This window comes from Rhinoraja longicauda, chromosome 28, assembly GCF_053455715.1.
Source record: "Rhinoraja longicauda isolate Sanriku21f chromosome 28, sRhiLon1.1, whole genome shotgun sequence".
Taxonomy (NCBI): domain Eukaryota; kingdom Metazoa; phylum Chordata; class Chondrichthyes; order Rajiformes; family Arhynchobatidae; genus Rhinoraja; species Rhinoraja longicauda.
Window position 1 is genome coordinate 9,799,490 of NC_135980.1, and position 17,336 is coordinate 9,816,825.

A 17,336-nucleotide genomic window follows, 5' to 3' on the forward strand; every position below is an offset into this window, starting at 1 on the left:
CCTATGTATGTCCACTCTACTCCCCTTGTGATTTTATACACCTCCTCTTTTATCAGTCTTCTCCTCCATACTGTTGTCAATTTATTGTATTATTGATTATTAAGTGTTTATTAGTGTGTTACTTCATTTAAGGGCCTATTAAGCTGTAGCAAGTAAGAATTTAATTGCCCTTTGCTGGTGCCTATCACAATAAAATACCCTTGGCTTTTGACTCTAGAATTTGGAGACATTAATGAAAATTGATCAGGGAAGATCCCCAACATTGAAGAGGCAGTAAGGTTGTTCTGAACCTCCTGGTCCTGGATGAATCTGAAGAAGGGTCTCGACCCGAAACGTCACCCATTCCCTCTCTTCAGAGATGCTGCCTGTCCCGCTGAGTAACTCCAGCTGTTTGTGTCTACCTTCTGTTTAAACCAGCATCTGCAGTTCCTTCTTACACGCAAGGTTGTTCATCTTCAGTGAAATCTTAATGCCCATGAGAAAAACTGTTGAGTGAAAAACTAAAGACGTAGAAACATAGAAACATAGAAAATAGGTGCAGGAGTAGGCCATTTGGCCCTTCGAGCCAATTCGAACCGCCATTCAATATGATCATGGCTGATCATCCAGAATCAGTAGCCCGTTCCTGCTTTCTCCCCATATCCCTTGACTTTACTTTAGATTTTAGACACACAGCATGGAAACAGACCCATCGGCCCAACAAGTCCGTGCCAGCCAGCAACCACCCCCATACACTAGCACTATTTAACACAATGGGGACAATTCACAATTTTTTTTACTGAAGCCAATTAACCGACGAACCTGTATGTCCTTGGAGTGTGGATGGAAATCAGAGAAAACCCATGTGGTCACAGGAAGAACGTACAAAGTCCGTACAGACAGCACCAGTAATCAGGATCGAACCCTACCACTGTGCCACTGTGCCACTGTGCCGCCCCTAACGTTCCTTCAGCCAGATGGTTTTGTGGGTGTGGAACTCAGGGACTTAAAGGGTGTTGGAGGTTCGTATTTATCATTGGAGTTTTCTTGTCAGTCACTTGGGCCTGGAGGAAAATACAGATCAAAGGTTATTAATCGTGGGAAGAAGGTTTGGTTGTTCTGTAAAGCAGAATCCTGATCTCAACCACCGATACTGAACTCGAAGGAGCAAGGTCATAAGTGATTGATGTAACATTGGGTGTGTACCTCTTTAAGAATTGCCGTGTTAATACAGATGTTTCAGGGTAGAACTGGGCAGGAATGACTGGAAGTCAGCCACAGAAAAATACCGGCCCTCATGATAAGCAGGCTATTTGTACAGTAAGCGACTTTTGTGGTTAATTTGAATCGTTGTCTATTTTCCAGGTTATTTGTACAGTAAGTGACTTTTGCAGTTAATTTGAATCGTTGTCTATTTTCCAGGATCTGTGAAGAGATGCCATCAGGAGTGCTGGTTAATGAAGTTATAAAATATAGACCCTGTATCTGAATTGGAACGCAGTATGTCAGGTTAGTGCCCGCGCAGTAGAGGGGTCACGTGGCTGTTCATTGAGCTACAACAAGCCGTAGAGTTGCTGCCTTACAGCACCAGAGACCCAGGTTCGATCCTGACTACAGGTTCTGTCTGTACGGAGTTTCAACTTTCTCCCTGTAACCGCTGGGTTGTCGCCGGCTGCTCTGGTTTCCTCCTGCACTCCAAAGGAATTTAATCCGGGGAAGTGTGTAGGAAGGAACTGCAGATATTGGTTTACACCGAAGATAGACGCAAAATGTTGGAGTAACTCAGCGGGACAGGCAGCATCTCTGGATAGGAGAGGGTGATGTTTCGGGTCGAGACCCTTCTTAAGACTGAGAGACTGGGGAGAGAGACACACAGAGGTAAGGAAGGGAAAGGTGTGGAAACGAGACATCAAAAGAGATGTAATCAAGGAAAATGTAGAATAGATCATTGTTAGCGAGGAGAAGGTGACAACATAGCAAACAGAGGTAAAGTTTAATCAGGGGAACAGTCAGACTGGTCGGAGAATTAGGAAGGGGAAGGGATCTGGGGAAGTGTCAGGTTATACAGTTCAGGAAGATAAACTTGAAGGAAAATTATTATCTAAATGGAGAAAATTGCAAATGAACAGAATACAGAGATATAAGTGTTCTCGAGCATGAATCACAAATATTTAGCAGGTCACTGTACTTAGTGATTCGGAAGCCCAATGGCATATTGGCCTTTATTGCAAGAAGATTGGAGAACAGGAAAAAGGAAATGATACTTCAGAATACTGGCCAGGCCCTACCTGGAGAACTGTGTACAGTTTTGGTTCTCTCTTTTAGGAAAGGATATATTTCCTTGGGAGGCTGTCCAAAATGAATCATTGGGCACATGGGTGAGACAAGAGGATTGTCCTCTCACAAGTGGCTAAAGAAATACATTCTAAGTTTGTGCTGTTTAGGAAAAAAAAAGGGCAATCTTAACACAAAATGCTAGAGTAACTCAACGGGTCAGGTAATATCTCTGGAGGACATGGATGGGCGACGTTTTGGGTCATGACCCTTCTTCATAGTTTGAAAAAGGCCCCGACCGAAAATATTGCCTATCCATATCCTCCAGAGAGGCTGCCTGATCCACTGAGTTACTCCAGCACTTTGTGCTTTACAGAATGGGACACAATGCCTGGGGTTGATCAGCCATGATCATACTGATTGGTGGGGCAGGTGTGAGGGGCCGAATGGACAACTCCTGTTCCTGTTTTAACTTATGCCCAAAGAGGAGAGAATGGTATCTTATATAATGCCCTTTGATGAAATGATGAAGAACGTATCAGGGCAGCACGGTGGTGCAGCAGTAGAGCTACTGCCTTACAGCACCAGAGACCCGTGTTCAATCCTGACTACGGGTGCTTGCCTGTACGGTGTTTGTACGTTCTCCCCGTGATCTGCGTGGGTTTTCTCTGAAATCTTCGGTTTCCTCCCACACTCCAAAGACGTACAGGTTTGTAGGTTAATTGGCTTGGCATAAATGTAAATTGTCCCTAGTGTGTAGGTTAGTGTTAATGTGCGGGGATCGCTGGTCAGCGTGGACTCGGTGGGCCAAAGGGCCTGTTTCCACGCAGTATCTCTAAACTAAACGGAAAAAAATGTTACTAAACAACCACATTACAATCTGCCTAAAAGTGAAACAGTTAATTATGGTGGGGTTTTTTTACATGCAAACATTCATTGTAATTGTAAAGTGCCCTCGTACCCTCATAGTTAATTTGAATTACAATCTGTTTTCCAGTATTTTAGAGAGGAGTAACGAGACAAGGAGGGCCAGGATCACGGCCCTGTATGAAATTATAAACTCACAACTTCATGAACTCACATGAACTCGATAAGTTCATGGCCATCACCTGAAGCTCGGGATTTAAAACAATCTTTAGTTCATTCTCTGGTGAAATATCCCCAGCAGACCAAAGACAGTAACATTGCCAGATATCAGCATCGTATGCAGGAGAAGATTTGAAGTGTCATAGAGTCACAATGTGGAAACAGGCTCTTTGGCCCAACTTGCCCACACTGGCCAACATGCCCCATCTGCACTAGTCCCACCTGCCTACATTTGGCCTATATCCCTCTAAACCTGTCCTATCCATGTACCTATCTAAATGTTTCTGAAACGTCGCAGTGGTATCTGCTCAACTATCTCCTCTGGCAGCTCGTTCCATTCACCCACCACTCTTAGTGTGAAAGCATTACCCCTCAGGTTCCTATTAAATCTTTCCCCCTCACCTTAAACTTTTGTCCTCTGGTTCTCGATTCCCCTACTTCGGGCAAGAGACCTGATCTATTCCTCTCATGATTTTGTACACCTCTATGAGATCACTCCTCATTGAGGTGTGGTGGAGGTAGTGGTGAATCATTGTCTTAACCGCCCAAAAAATAAATGTTATATGCATCCATGACATAAATTCAAAGGTCCAGTTCCCAATTTTGGTGGACTTAATTTTATTTCCCATTCTATAATACTGTCCAGTGATTATTAATATCCATATATTACTGTACGATGAGTATAGTATATGATGAGTATAGTATAATGAGTGTGTCATTCTTTTACTATACGATGGGGTCGTATCACAAATTGGTTTTGGAACAGCTCTGCTCAAGACTGCAAAACGATTCTAGAGAGTTCCAGATGTAGTCCAGTCCATCACACAGACCAGTCTCCCCGCCATCAACACTTCACACATCCTTCTACACTTCACGCTGCCGCGCGAATGCAACCAACACAATCTCAGCCCTTTTTAACCCTGGCCATTCCCACTTATCTCCTCTCCTGTTGGGCAGAAGATACAAAGCTTGAAAGAACATACCATCAGATTGAGGAACAGCTTCTACCCTGCTGTTATCAGACTAGTGAACTGCCCTTCAATAAACTGGGCTATGGGCCCAACCTCCCAACCTATCTCAATGTGGGCATTGCACTTTGTCTCTGTGACTTAGATTAGTTTAGTTTACAAAATTCTGGAGTAACTCAGCAGGTCAGGCAGCATCTCGGGAGAGAAGGAATGGGTGACGTTTCGGGTCAAGACCCTTCTTCTCGACCTGAAACATCACCCATTCCTTCTCTCCCGAGATGCTGCCTGACCTGCTGAGTTACTCCAGCATTTTGTGAATGAAAACCTTTGATTTGTACCAGCATCTGTAGTTATCTTCTTATACTATTAGTTTAGTTTAGTTTAGTTTAGAGATACAGTGCAGAGACAGGCCCTCTGGCCCACGGAGTCCGTGCTGACCAGCGATCCCCGCATGCTAACACTATCCTACACACACTAGGGACAATTTACAATCATACCAAGCCAATTAACCTACAAACATGTATATCTTTGGAGTGTGGGAGGAAACCAGAGCACCGGAGGAAATCCCACGCAGGGCACGGGAGAACGTGTAAACTCCGTACAGAGAACACCCGCAGTCTGGATCGAACCCGGGTCTCTGGCGCTGTGAGGCGGCAATTCCACCGCTGCCCCACCTGTAACGTTACAACGCTGTAAAAATGATATTCTGCATTCTGGTGTTTTCACTTTGCAATATTGTGCTTGTATACCTGTGGTAATTGTATTTGTGTCTAGTGTGATTTTGATTTAAGTGGATGGCAAGCAAACAAAAGTTTCTCTGTTTCTCAGTAGATGTGACAATAATAAACCAATATCATCAATGCCAATTCTAAAGAGGTCCGATCGAGGGGACAGGATCTGTCTCAGACGTATTGTTGCCAAAGGCAGGTGGAATGAACGACTTCTTCTGTTTGCACAACGGGGTTATAAACAAAAGAACGACTCACTTCCTCAGGATATTCCAAGTTACTTTTGAAGTGCAGTCGTTGCTGTTAGTTAAGAAACGTGGCAATTTGCAGACACCACGTTCCCTCAACGGGAAATGTGACAACAATCAAACAGTCCGTTTATAGCAATAATGGTAAAGGAATTTAGCCAGGACACCCCCTCTCCTGAACCCGAGACACAAACCACTGGAAAATAGTAGCTAGTCAGTCAGCATGTGGAAAAGGGAAGACAATTAGTGTGTCATTCATCACAACCCTACTCTTCAGAGTTATGGGATTTTTCACAGCCACCTGTGACCTTAGGGTCACAGTTTCATGTCTCACGCAATTATAAGATCATAAGACATCGGAGCAGAATTAGGTCATTTGTCCCATCAAGTCTGCGCCACCATTCAATTAGGGCTGATCTGTTTTTCCCTCTCAACCCCATAAAGAATCATTTAAACTTTCCGCTCATACCTATGAATAGAGCCCAGAGGAAATGTTCTGGTATAGTTGAGTTATGCCTCTTACTTTTGTTTAAATATTGGTAAATAAGAACCAGTCTCACCCCGGTCACTCCCTCTTCTCCCCTCTCCCATTAGGCAGTGTGAATTCATGTGGTGAGAGCTTCCATCCAGTCCTGTCCATGGAGGACTACTTAGGTGCAGGAAAGACCTGTAGAAGCTGGTATAAACAGAAGATGGACACAAAAAGCTGGGGACCATTCTTCAGACTGCAATGCAGAGGGGTCTGAAGAAGGGTCTCGACCCGAAACATCACCTACTCCTTTTGACCAGAGATACAGTCTGACCCACTGAGCTTAGTTTAGTTTCGAGATACAGCATGGAAACAGGCCCTTCGGCCCACCGAGTCCGTGCTGTTCAACGATCCCCGCACATTAACACAATAGGGACACACTAGGGACAATTTACACCGATACCAAGCCATTTAACCTACAAACATCTTTGGAGTGTGAGAGGAAACCGAAGATCTTGGAGAAAACCCACACAGTCACGGGGAAAACGTACAAACTCCGTACAGACAGCACCCGTAGTCGGGATCGAACTCAGGTCTCTGGCGCTGCAAGCGCTGTAAGGCAGCAACTCTACCATGCGCCCAGTTACTCCAGCTTTTTGTGTCTGTCGAGGACTCCTCAGGGTCTTCTGTTTAATGTCTTACTGCAGTGTGATAGACAGTGTTGAGATTAGCTTCATTCACACTTCATTTCGTTCGAAGATGGTGACCAGATGTTTCTGCGATAAACCAGACAAGATCTATTTTATGACCTCGTCTTTCCAAAATTGGCTCTCCCAATCAGACATTATCAACCAGTCAGCCGGTGATAACTGCCCATCGTTATTTTCTTAGAAAGAACTGGAGATAAAAACACAGAAAGCTCGGAGAGCACACCCTATTTCCGACGTAATGCGAAGGAATGGAAGATAAGTTGTGTAATGGCAGTTTCATGGCTCCTACAAGTTGCATCCCACCAGCATAGCCTGACGAGGTATCGCCACAAGATAAAATTATGAGAGGCATAGATAAGGCAGACAGTCTGAACCTTTTGCCCCAGGGCGGAAATGTCAAAAACTAGAGGGCATAGCTTTAAGGGGCAAAGTTTTAAGGAGATGTGCGGGGGCAGGTTGTTTACACAGAGAGTGGTGAGATGCACAGGTTCTTGATTAGTACGGCTGGCTGTCAGGGGTTACGGGGCAAAGGCATGAGAATAGGTTGAGAGGGAAAGATAGGTCAGCCATGACTGAATGGTGGAGTAGACTTGATGGGCCAAATGGCCTTATGCTTTCCCTGGAACACATGGACCTATGAACTTATGGTGAGTGGTTGGATCATGGTGTCAGGGATGACGGTGGAGGAAGATAAAGTGGTAGTGTTTAAGAGGCTTTTAGACAGGTAAATAAGTATTCAGGAGATATGGGCGGATGAGATTAGTTTACCTTGACATCTCGTTCAGCGCGGACATTGTGGCCTGTTCCTTTGCTGTACCTTTCTATGGTCCATGTTCTATACCAACATACACACTTACCAAATAGGAAGCAGGAGTAGGGCTACAAATCATGGCTAATCTGATTGTGACACTAACTCCACCTTCCTGTCTACCCACAGCGAGGTAACCTTACATCTCCACGAGCTTAACACAAATCTATCCAAACCCGGCTTAAAAATATTCCACAGGCCCACAGCCCTTTGAGGGGGGAACGCGTTTCAAAGCCGAGTGATCCTCTGAGAGAAACAATTTCACCTCCTCTCCGTCAAACTTAATGGACGTGGACAATGCGGCCACCTACGACCAACAGTGGATAAATCGAAACTCTTCTACTTTCGACTGTGATAACCTGGATCAAACGATGAACCACACTGTCTCATCCTCCCTCAACATGAATTTGGTGCAGGTATTGGAGAAAGAAGTAGCTGCAGATGCTGGAATCTTGAGCAAGACTTAAAGTGCCGGAGTAACTCAGCGGGGTTGGGCGGCATCTCTGGAAGATGTGTCTGGAAGACCTTTCATTTCACTGCACATCTTGTATGTGTATGTGACAAATAGACTTGACTTGTCTGGCATCGTGTTCGGGCGGCACGGTAGCGCAGCGGTAGAGTTGCTGCTTTACAGCGAATGCAGCGCCGGAGACTCAGGTTCGACCCTGACTACGGGTGCTGCACTGTAAGGAGTTTGTACGTTCTCCCTGTGACCTGCGTGGGTTTTCTCCGAGATCTTCGGTTTCCTCCCACACTCCAAAGACGTACAGGTATGTAGGTTAATTGGCTGGGTAAATGTAAAAATTGTCCCTAGTGGGTGTAGGATAGTGTTAATGTACGGGGATCGCTGGGCGGCACGGACTTGGAGGGCCGAAAAAAGGCCTGTTTCCGGCTGTATATATATGATGATGATATGACGACTTGTCTAGGCGACATTACCAGTTGGGACCCTTCTTCAGACTGATTGTAGAAGGAGCGAGAAAGCTGGAAAAGAGGCAGGGACAGGATATAGCCAGACAAGCCTGGAACATGTGCAGGGGATTAGTTTAACCTGGCAACGTGTTCGGCATGGAAATGCCCACTGAAGGGCCTGTTCCTGTACTGCTCTATCTTCTATGTTCAAAAATTGGTAAACCTACAGATGCCTCGACTAATTCTCAGTTTGGAGATGTAATTCTCCGTTTCTATCTGTGATCTTCGACTATCACATTTCATTACAGATTCTGTAGAAAATAGTCCTGTCGTTTCCTGCTGTGTTCTTTTCTGATCTGGAGCCTGGAATTTAAAAGCAGGTACGACTTGGAATGATTTAAAACAATTTACAAGCAGCTCCAATTGCCTGGATTTTGCTACAACAGATCACTTTGGCACTTGAACAATTACCATCAAGGGGAAACAGCCCGACAGCTCCGATCACCCATCACATTGGAATATTCACTTGGCAGGGCACAACAGGTTAGCTAGTGTTAATAAAAATTATATCCAGCAGGGAATAGAATGTTTTTTGGACCTAACACAATTTTTTAAACAGCGGCTTGTACTCGCTGGAATTTAGAAGATTGAGGGGGGATCTTATAGAAACACAAAATTCTTAAGGGGTTGGACAGGCTAGATTGTTCCCGATGTTGGGGAAGTCCAGAACAAGGGGTCACAGTTTAAGGATAAGGGGGAAGTCTTTTAGGATCGAGATGAGAACGTTTTTTTTCACACAGAGAGTGGTGAATCTGTGGAATTCTCTGCCACAGAAAGTAGTTGAGGCCAGTTCATTGGCTATATTTAAGAGGGAGTTAGATGTGGCCCTTGTGGCTAAAGGGATCATGGGGTATGGAGAGAAGGCAGGTACAGGATACTGAGTTGGATGATCAGCCATGATCATATTGAATGGCGGTGCAGGCTCGAAGGGCCGAATGGCCTACTCCTGCACCTATTTTCTATGTTTCTATGTTTCTATGAGTCGGGAATCACCAGGAGTGTATCAATACTACCAAGAGGGCATGTCAAAGTCCCAGGGTATGTCAAAGTATATAAGCAGTTTAGTTTAGTTTAGTTTAGAAATACAGCGCGTAAACATGAAGTCCGCGTGGACCAAGGATGCCCTTTACACTAGCACATGCTACACACTGGAGACAATTTACAATTTTTACCAAAGCCAATTAACTTATAAACCTGTACGTCTTTGGAGTGTGGGAGGAAACTGGAGCACCCGGGGAAAACCCATGTGATCATGGGGAGAACATACAAACTCTGTACAGACAGCACCCGTAGTCAGGATCAAACTCGGGTCTTTGGCATTGTAAAGAGCCTGTCCCACTTAGGTGATTTTAAGGTGACTGCCGGCTACTAGGCTGTCGCCAACAGTTCACCGGGGTGTCGGGGGCATGATCGTGAGGAGTCGTCCAAAGAATCGTAGTGGATCTCGGTGTGTCGCTGAGAAACCAACCAGTATCAAATTTCTCGGCGACATCTGGCTTGTCGCCAGGTATCGTTGCTTATTGCGGGCGCTGTCGCATGCTGTCCCCAGGTTTGCTAGATGCATTTAGAAGCACATAATATTAAATTAAGTAAAGTCATTTGAAGATACCATAAAATACTTGTGTCTAACAATTAATTTACCGTCATGACATTTGACAGGTAGATTGGAGGCGACAGTTTGACGGTCAGGTAAGCGTGGGAATTTTCAAGATGTTTATGGCCATCAGCGATTACATTTAAAGTAGGCTACCAACCCAGATATGCAACCCAGAAACCAGATATGCATCTCCCGTACATTTTCAAAGAATGCCCACACTCCGCACAAAAATCCATTTAACCACTTTTAAAATTAAATTTCTTAATACAGCTATTAGTAAACTGGAAGTCAATCCAGTTTATGCCTTGTTACCGTGAAGCTTGGTTTTCAAGTAACCCGGGCAAGATGTTATATTTCAAAACTCTCAATTATTTACCGACTTGTCAGTGATTTCAGCGCAAATTAGGACGCCGGAGAAGCATTGATAAGCATGGGAATTTCACGATGTTTCCGAAGACGTAATCTCGACCTGACTTGGCATTGTCGTGGTCATTGTCGTCGGGTAAAAGAAAATTTCAGCGATCTGCTACGACTTTGACAGTCGCTGGCAGTCGCCTAAAAAAATGGCCTAAGTGGGACAGGCCCTTTAGGCAGCAACTCTACCGCTGCGCCACTGTGCCGCCCTAAGTATTACTAAGAGAATGTGTTGATTCCTCCAAGAGCTCCCGACACCAAAGGGCGAGGAAACCAAAGTTGCTGAGTGGTAATCTGTGGAACTCTCTGCCTCAGAAGGCAGTAGAGGCCAATTCTCTGAATGCATTCAAGAGAGAGCTAGATAGAGCTCTTAAGGATAGCGGGGTCAGGGGGTATGGGGAGAAGGCAGGAATGGGGTACTGATTGAGAATGATCAGCCATGATCACATTGAATGGTGGTGCTGGCTCGAAGGGCCGAATGGCCTCCTCCTGCACCTATTGTCTATTGTCTATTGTCTATTGATGCATGGTAAGGTGGGAAGGAGCTTAGGTCTATATTCTGAAGCAAGGTGTCCCAATGCTGTTATTTTGCTTCTTGAGTTCAAGAAGTCAATGGAGGAAGTTTCAACTGGAACCTCCAGAAACGTATTGTCTATTGTCTATTGTAATGACCAAGTGACTGAAGCTCAGTGCAGACTATGCAAAGGCTCTGTGGGAAAGGATCGCAGTCTGGAGACCTTCTGTTGCTGTGGAGCTGAATCTGGTGGACTGATGGCCCTGCATCCATGCTGCATCTCTGATCGAAACTCAACTAAGGTTCAGTTTGAGAACTAAACTAATCCTATTTTCAGTTGCTGCGATAGGTTTTCAGCAGGTTACAGATCAGTTTGCACTGCACATTAAAATCTGCCTGTTTTGAGCCTTGACAATGAGTTGACAATAGGGTGACAACTTATTTGCTCTTTTGAGAGATTTGGCACGACTTGCTGAGTGCTCAGAGCATCTTCTGTTTTTGTTTCATGGACTGCTTATGTAGCGTGCCCGCAGTTTCTGACTTAAGTATAACACTGAAACTTCTATCCACCCATACCAATAGTGTAAGAAAATAACTGCAGATGCTGGTACAAATCGAAGGTATTTATTCACAAAATGCTGGAGTAACTCAGCAGGTCAGGCAGCATCTCAGGAGAGAAGGAATGGGTGATGTTTCGGGTCGAGACCCTTCTTCAGACTGATGTCAGGGGGGTGGGACAAAGGAAGGATATAGGTGGAGACAGGAAGATAGTGGGAGATCTGGGAAGGGGGAGGGGAAGAGAGGGACAGAGGAACTATCAAAAGTTGGAGAAGACAATGTTCATACCACTGGGCTGAAAGCTGCTCAAGCGAAATATGAGGTGCTGTTCCTCCAATTTCCGGTGGGCCTCACTATGGCACTGGAGGAGGCCCATGACAGAAAGGTCAGACTGGGAGTGGGAGGGGGAGTTGAAGTGCTCAGCCACCGGGAGATCAGGTTGATTAAGGCGGACTGAGCGAAGGTGTTGCGCGAAGCGATCGCCGAGCCTGCGTTTGGTTTCGCCGATACCAGATGAGTGTTCAATGATGTTATAATGTGTTGACAAATTGGGGGCTCGTTGCTTTAAATTGTGCAGTCGCATTCTGACCCACGGTCATTTTCATCTCTGCCTGTTACACTGCGCTGACACAAAACGTTGGCTATCTAAGTTCTCCTGAGATACTGCCTGCTCAGTCACTTTGTGTCTTTTTTTGTGAACTGGCCTCTGCAGTTCATTGTGACTACAAATTACTAGCAGTTTCTGTTCAGGTTAGTTTAGAGATACAGCATGGAAACAGGCTCATCAGCCCACCGAGTCCGTGCCGACCAGCACTACCCTACACACACTAGAGGCATTTTACATTTATACCAGGCCAATTAACCTACAAACCTGTATGTCTTTGAAGAGTGGGAGGAAACCGAAGATCTCAGAGAAAACCCATGCAGGTCGCGGGGAGAATGTACAAACTCCATACAGATAAGCACCACAGTCAGGATTGAACCCGGGTCTCTGGCGCTATAAGGCAGTAGCTCTACCGCTGCACCACCTGTTCCTGGCTACTAGGAATAAGGAGACTGTCATTGTGGACGTGAATGTACATTTTTAATCGGCATCAAAAGGATTCCATCCAAAGTGGATATTTTTTAGCTTTGCCCCTGGTTGTTGTAATGGCTCCACCACCCGTGATGCCGGCGCCTTCACCTCTGATACTGAAGGTCGAGTGTTCAAGTCTCACTCCAGCGACTTCAGCACAACAATCCAGGCTGACACTTCAGCTTTGTGCTGAAGGGATGCAGTTGGATGAGCTGATAAACCAGTCCTGTTTGCTCTCTCAACTGGATGTAAAGGAACCAGAGGCACTATCTGGATGAAGAGAGCCATAGATGTATCTTTGGTGTCCTTGCCAAAGGATGGGATCAGTGCCGATCCACTTGTGCTTTTCCTACTAGTTTAGTTTAGAGATACAGCGCTGAAACAGGCCCTTCGGCCTACCGTGTCCGCACCGACCAGCGATCCCCGCACATTAACGCTATCCTACCCACACAAGGGACAATTTGCACTTATACCAAGCCAATTAACCTGCCTGTATGTCTTTGGAGTGTGGGAGGAAACCGAAGATCTCAGAGAAAACCCATGCGATCACGGGGAGAGCGTACAAACTCCGTACAGACGGTACCCAGAGTCGGGATTGAACCCGGGTCTCAGGTGCTGCAAGCTCTGTAAGGCAGCAAATCTACCACTGCGCCACTGTTTAGATCTTGTCATAGTTCCTACCTCAATTACCTCCTCTGGCTGCTCATTCCATGTACCCACCTCCCTGTGTGGATATAGCTTCTATTAATATTTTCCCCCTCTCACCTGGGGAGAAGTTCAATGGCCTAAGTTTCTAACCCAAGCACTAACTATTAGAATTCATTAAAGTCCCGCTATGTCACTGTCAGTTAGACGGTAGCGCAGCGGTAGAGTTGCTGCTTTACAGCGAGTGCAGCGCCAGAGACTCAGGTTCGATCCTAACTACGGGTGCTGCACTGTAAGGAGTTTGTACGTTCTCCCCGTGACCTGCGTGGGTTTTCTCCGAGATCTTCGGTTTCCTCCCACACTCCAAAGACGTACAGGTATGTAGGTTAATTGGCTGGGTAAATGTAAAAATTGTCCCTAGTGGGTGTAGGATAGTGTTAATGTACGGGGATCGCTGGGCGGCACGGACTTGGTGGGCCGAAAAGGCCTGTTTCCGGCTGTATATATATGATATGATATACCCCAGCGTCTTCCAACATCTAGATAAACAACACCCATTCTTCTTTGTCTGAAGAAAGGTTCCAAGGTGAAACGTCACCCATCCTTTCTCTCCAAGATGCTGCCTGACCCCCCTGAGTTACTCCAGCACTTTTTGGCTATCCGGCAACTGCAGTTCCTTCCTACCCATTCCTCTTCATCTCTGCAATACAAAACCAATTGCAGCTACAGAAAATGGCTGCTTAGGTATTACCCCTTCACCTATTGCGCTCATTGCACATTAAAGCAACGGACCTTTATTTAGATATTCTATCTTTAGGAAGATAGTCATAGAGTGATAGTGTGGAAACAGGCCCTTTGGCACAACTTGCCCACACTGGCCAACATGCCCCAGCTACACTAGTCCCACCTGCCTGCATTTGGTCCATATCCCTCCAAACCTGTCCAATCCATGTACCTGTCTAACTGTTTCTTAAATATTGGGATAGTCCCAGCCTCAACTACCTCCTCTGGCAGCTTGTTCCATACACCCAGTTACCCCTCAGATTCCTATGAATTCTTTTCCCCTTCACCTTGAACCTATGTCCTCTGGTCCCCGATAATGAGCTTTCAGTTATTACGTTCTGAAGAACTCAGTCATTGCTTTCCCGATTCTAGAAAATCGGGGATTTTAAATACGGTCACGGAAGTTGACAAATGAACCCCCCACCTTGAACCAAACTGAGGGTATTGTGGATTTCTCTAAAATAAATGGGGTGTGGTGGCGCAGCGGTAGAGTTGCTGCCTTACAGCGCCGGACACCCGGGTTCGATCCAGACTACGGGGGCTGTCTGTATGGGGTTTGTACGTTCTCCCAGTGACCTGTGTGGGTTTTCTCCGAGATCTTCAGTTTCCTCCCACACTCCAAAGATGTACAGGTCTGTAGGTTAATTGGCTCGGTATCAGTGTAATTTGTCTCTAGTGTGTGTAGGATAGTGTTCTGCAGAAACCGCAGGTGGGCACGGATTGTACACGGATCTGCAGGGCCTGTTTCTGCACTGTATCTCTAAACCAAACTAACATCAGCGAGACGGCAGATGCGATTATTTATAAGGCATAGGGATCCAGTTCAAGGCATTCCAAAGAAAAATGAAAGTTTGCCACAAGGCAAAGTCCTGCCATTCAGGACATGTTTGGACCAATCTCCAAACCATTCGGTTCGACATTTTCTGATCCTCAGATCCTTCCTACCAAAAAGGTAAGAGTTGTACTCCTAATTAAGGCAGAGGGGTGTGGTTGGATTGTATCTAAGGGCAAAGGTTTGGTGAATTAAAGATTAGTCTGATACCACTCGAGATTAAAGTGTTCAATCAAACCATTAAAGAAACTGGATCAAGGTGAACCAAAACATAATTGTCAGAATATTCCATGGAAAAAAAGTGCTCAGACTTGTAGGTATAGTCAATGTTGTTTTTCTTTTTGATGACTTTTGTGATGTGACTCATGTCTGGGGGATCACTACAATTATAAGAAAACCCAGCAGCTTCTGAAAACCTGAAACCTGGTGCAATGCATGGAAACCTTAGCAGGTCAGGCAGAATCTGCAGAGATTGCTAAAGTTTAATTCCCCTTCCCATGCAGACCTTTCTGTCCTAGTCCTCATCCATTGTCAGTGTGAAGCCAATCACAAATTGGAGGAACAGCATCTCATATTTCACTTGGGCAGCTTACAGCCCAGTGGTATGAATATTGACTCCTCCAACTTCAAGTAACCCCTTCACTCCCTCTCCCGCCATCCCTCCCCCACCCAAGTCGCACCAGCTTCCCGTTCTCACCTAGCAAACAGCTAACAATGGCCGGTTTCCTTTATTATCGTTACTTTTTCACGTATATTTCATTAATTTGGTCTATATCTCTCTACATCACTGTCCATATCACTCGCTTCCCTTTCCCCTGACTAGTCTGAAGATGTGGTATAAGAAAATAACTGCAGATGCTGGTACAAATCGAAGGTATTTATTCACAACATGCTGGAGTAACTCAGCAGGTCAGGCAGCATCTCAGGAGAGAAGGAATGGGTGACGTTTCGGGTCGAGACCCTTCATCAGTCTGAAGAAGGGTCTCGACCCAAAACGTCACCCATTCCTTCTCTCCTGAGATGCTGAGATACTCCAGCATTTTGTGAATAAATACCTTCAGTCTGAAGAAGTGGCTCGACTCGAAACGTTACCCATTCCTTCTGTCCAGAGATGCTGCCTGTCCCGATGAGTTACTCCAACATTTTGTGTCTATCTGTGGAGCGAGAACATTTTGGTGCCAACAATGGGTTGTAGACCCAAAACACTGGCTGCTTCTCTTTCCACAGATCCCGCATGGTTTAACGAATTTCCCAGCATGTGGTGTTTTATATCACTATGAATAGTTGCTTCTAAAAAGAAAACCTGGGTGACGAGACATTTTATGGCATATGTATCCTCCAGTGGGAAATTAAGCTGCCACTTTTGCCTTTGATTATCCATTCGTAGCCAATGCAGGAAAAATATCTAATATCTAGAGAGGATACAATAACCTCTACAGTATCGACTTAACAGATAAAGGTCTGCTTGCAAAGTAATTTCAGGCAGAGGACATCAAAGACCTGAAGAATAAAGAGTTTGTGATAATAAAGCAACACAAACATGAAAAATATGTTTATCACCAACATTTGGTCTTTTATTATTATTTATACCTGTGGAGTTGCTTTTTTTTCTCCAATGCTATACAAAAACCTAATACAAGTTTGTACATGTTCAGATTACCACATAACAACCAATTACTGTATGTCCCACAAACCATTGTCAAGTCCTAATGATACATGCATGTAAGTTTATCTACATACCAATACATAATTTACTGTTTTCTGCTTCATTCCAATGCTTCGGTTGACAATCTGCCAACCCTCATGTCTTGTCAAGTGTATAAGGCAGAGGTAAATGCAAAATCCCAAGTGACAATAATATTTGGGTTCCATTGAACCAACCCCCCCAACCCAAGTGAACAACAAAAGGCCCATTCCAAGTCACAATGAAATGTATTGCTTAGAATTAATGGAAACTGGTGCAGAATCCATGGAGGAGATTGCATCAACCCTGGCCACGTTCAAACTGTGACGTTCTCCCCGTGACCTGCGTGGGGTTTCTCCAGGTGCTTCGGTTTCCTCCCACACTCCAAAGACGTACAGGTATGTAGGTTAATTGGCTGGGTAAATGTAAAAATTGTCCCTAGTGGGTGTAGGATAGTGTTAATGTACGGGGATCGCTGGGCGGCACGGACTTGGTGGGCCGAAAAGGCCTGTTTCCGGCTGTATATATATGATATGATATACCCCAGCGTCTTCCAACATCTAGATAAACAACACCCATTCTTCTTTGTCTGAAGAAAGGTTCCGAGGTGAAACGTCATCCATCCTTTCTCTCCAAGATGCTGCCTGACCCCCTGAGTTACTCCAGCACTTTTTGGCTATCTGGCAACTGCAGTTCCTTCCTACCCATTCCTCTTTATCTCTGCAATACAAAACCAATTGCAGCTACAGAAAATGGCTGCTTAGGTATTACCCCTTCACCTATTGCGCTCATTGCACATTAAAGCAACGGACCTTTATTTAGATATTCTATCTTTAGGAAGATAGTCATAGAGTGATAGTGTGGAAACAGGCCCTTCGGCACAACTTGCCCACACTGACCAACATGCCCCAGCTACACTAGTCCCACCTGCCTGCATTTGGTCCATATCCCTCCAAACCTGTCCAATCCATGTACCTGTCTGTTTCTTAAAT

At 45.2% G+C, this 17,336-nt stretch overlaps 1 long non-coding RNA gene across 2 annotated transcripts in view; it reads left to right on the forward strand.

Annotated features, from left to right (window-relative positions):
- LOC144607453 (uncharacterized) overlaps positions 1–17,336 on the forward strand; it is a 47,996-nt gene that overhangs the window by 22,658 nt on the left and 8,002 nt on the right. For both annotated transcript variants that reach the window (XR_013549102.1, XR_013549101.1), the window contains exon 2: positions 1,402–1,488. This is a non-coding gene — a long non-coding RNA (uncharacterized LOC144607453). The remainder of the gene's footprint in view (positions 1–1,401; positions 1,489–17,336) is intronic.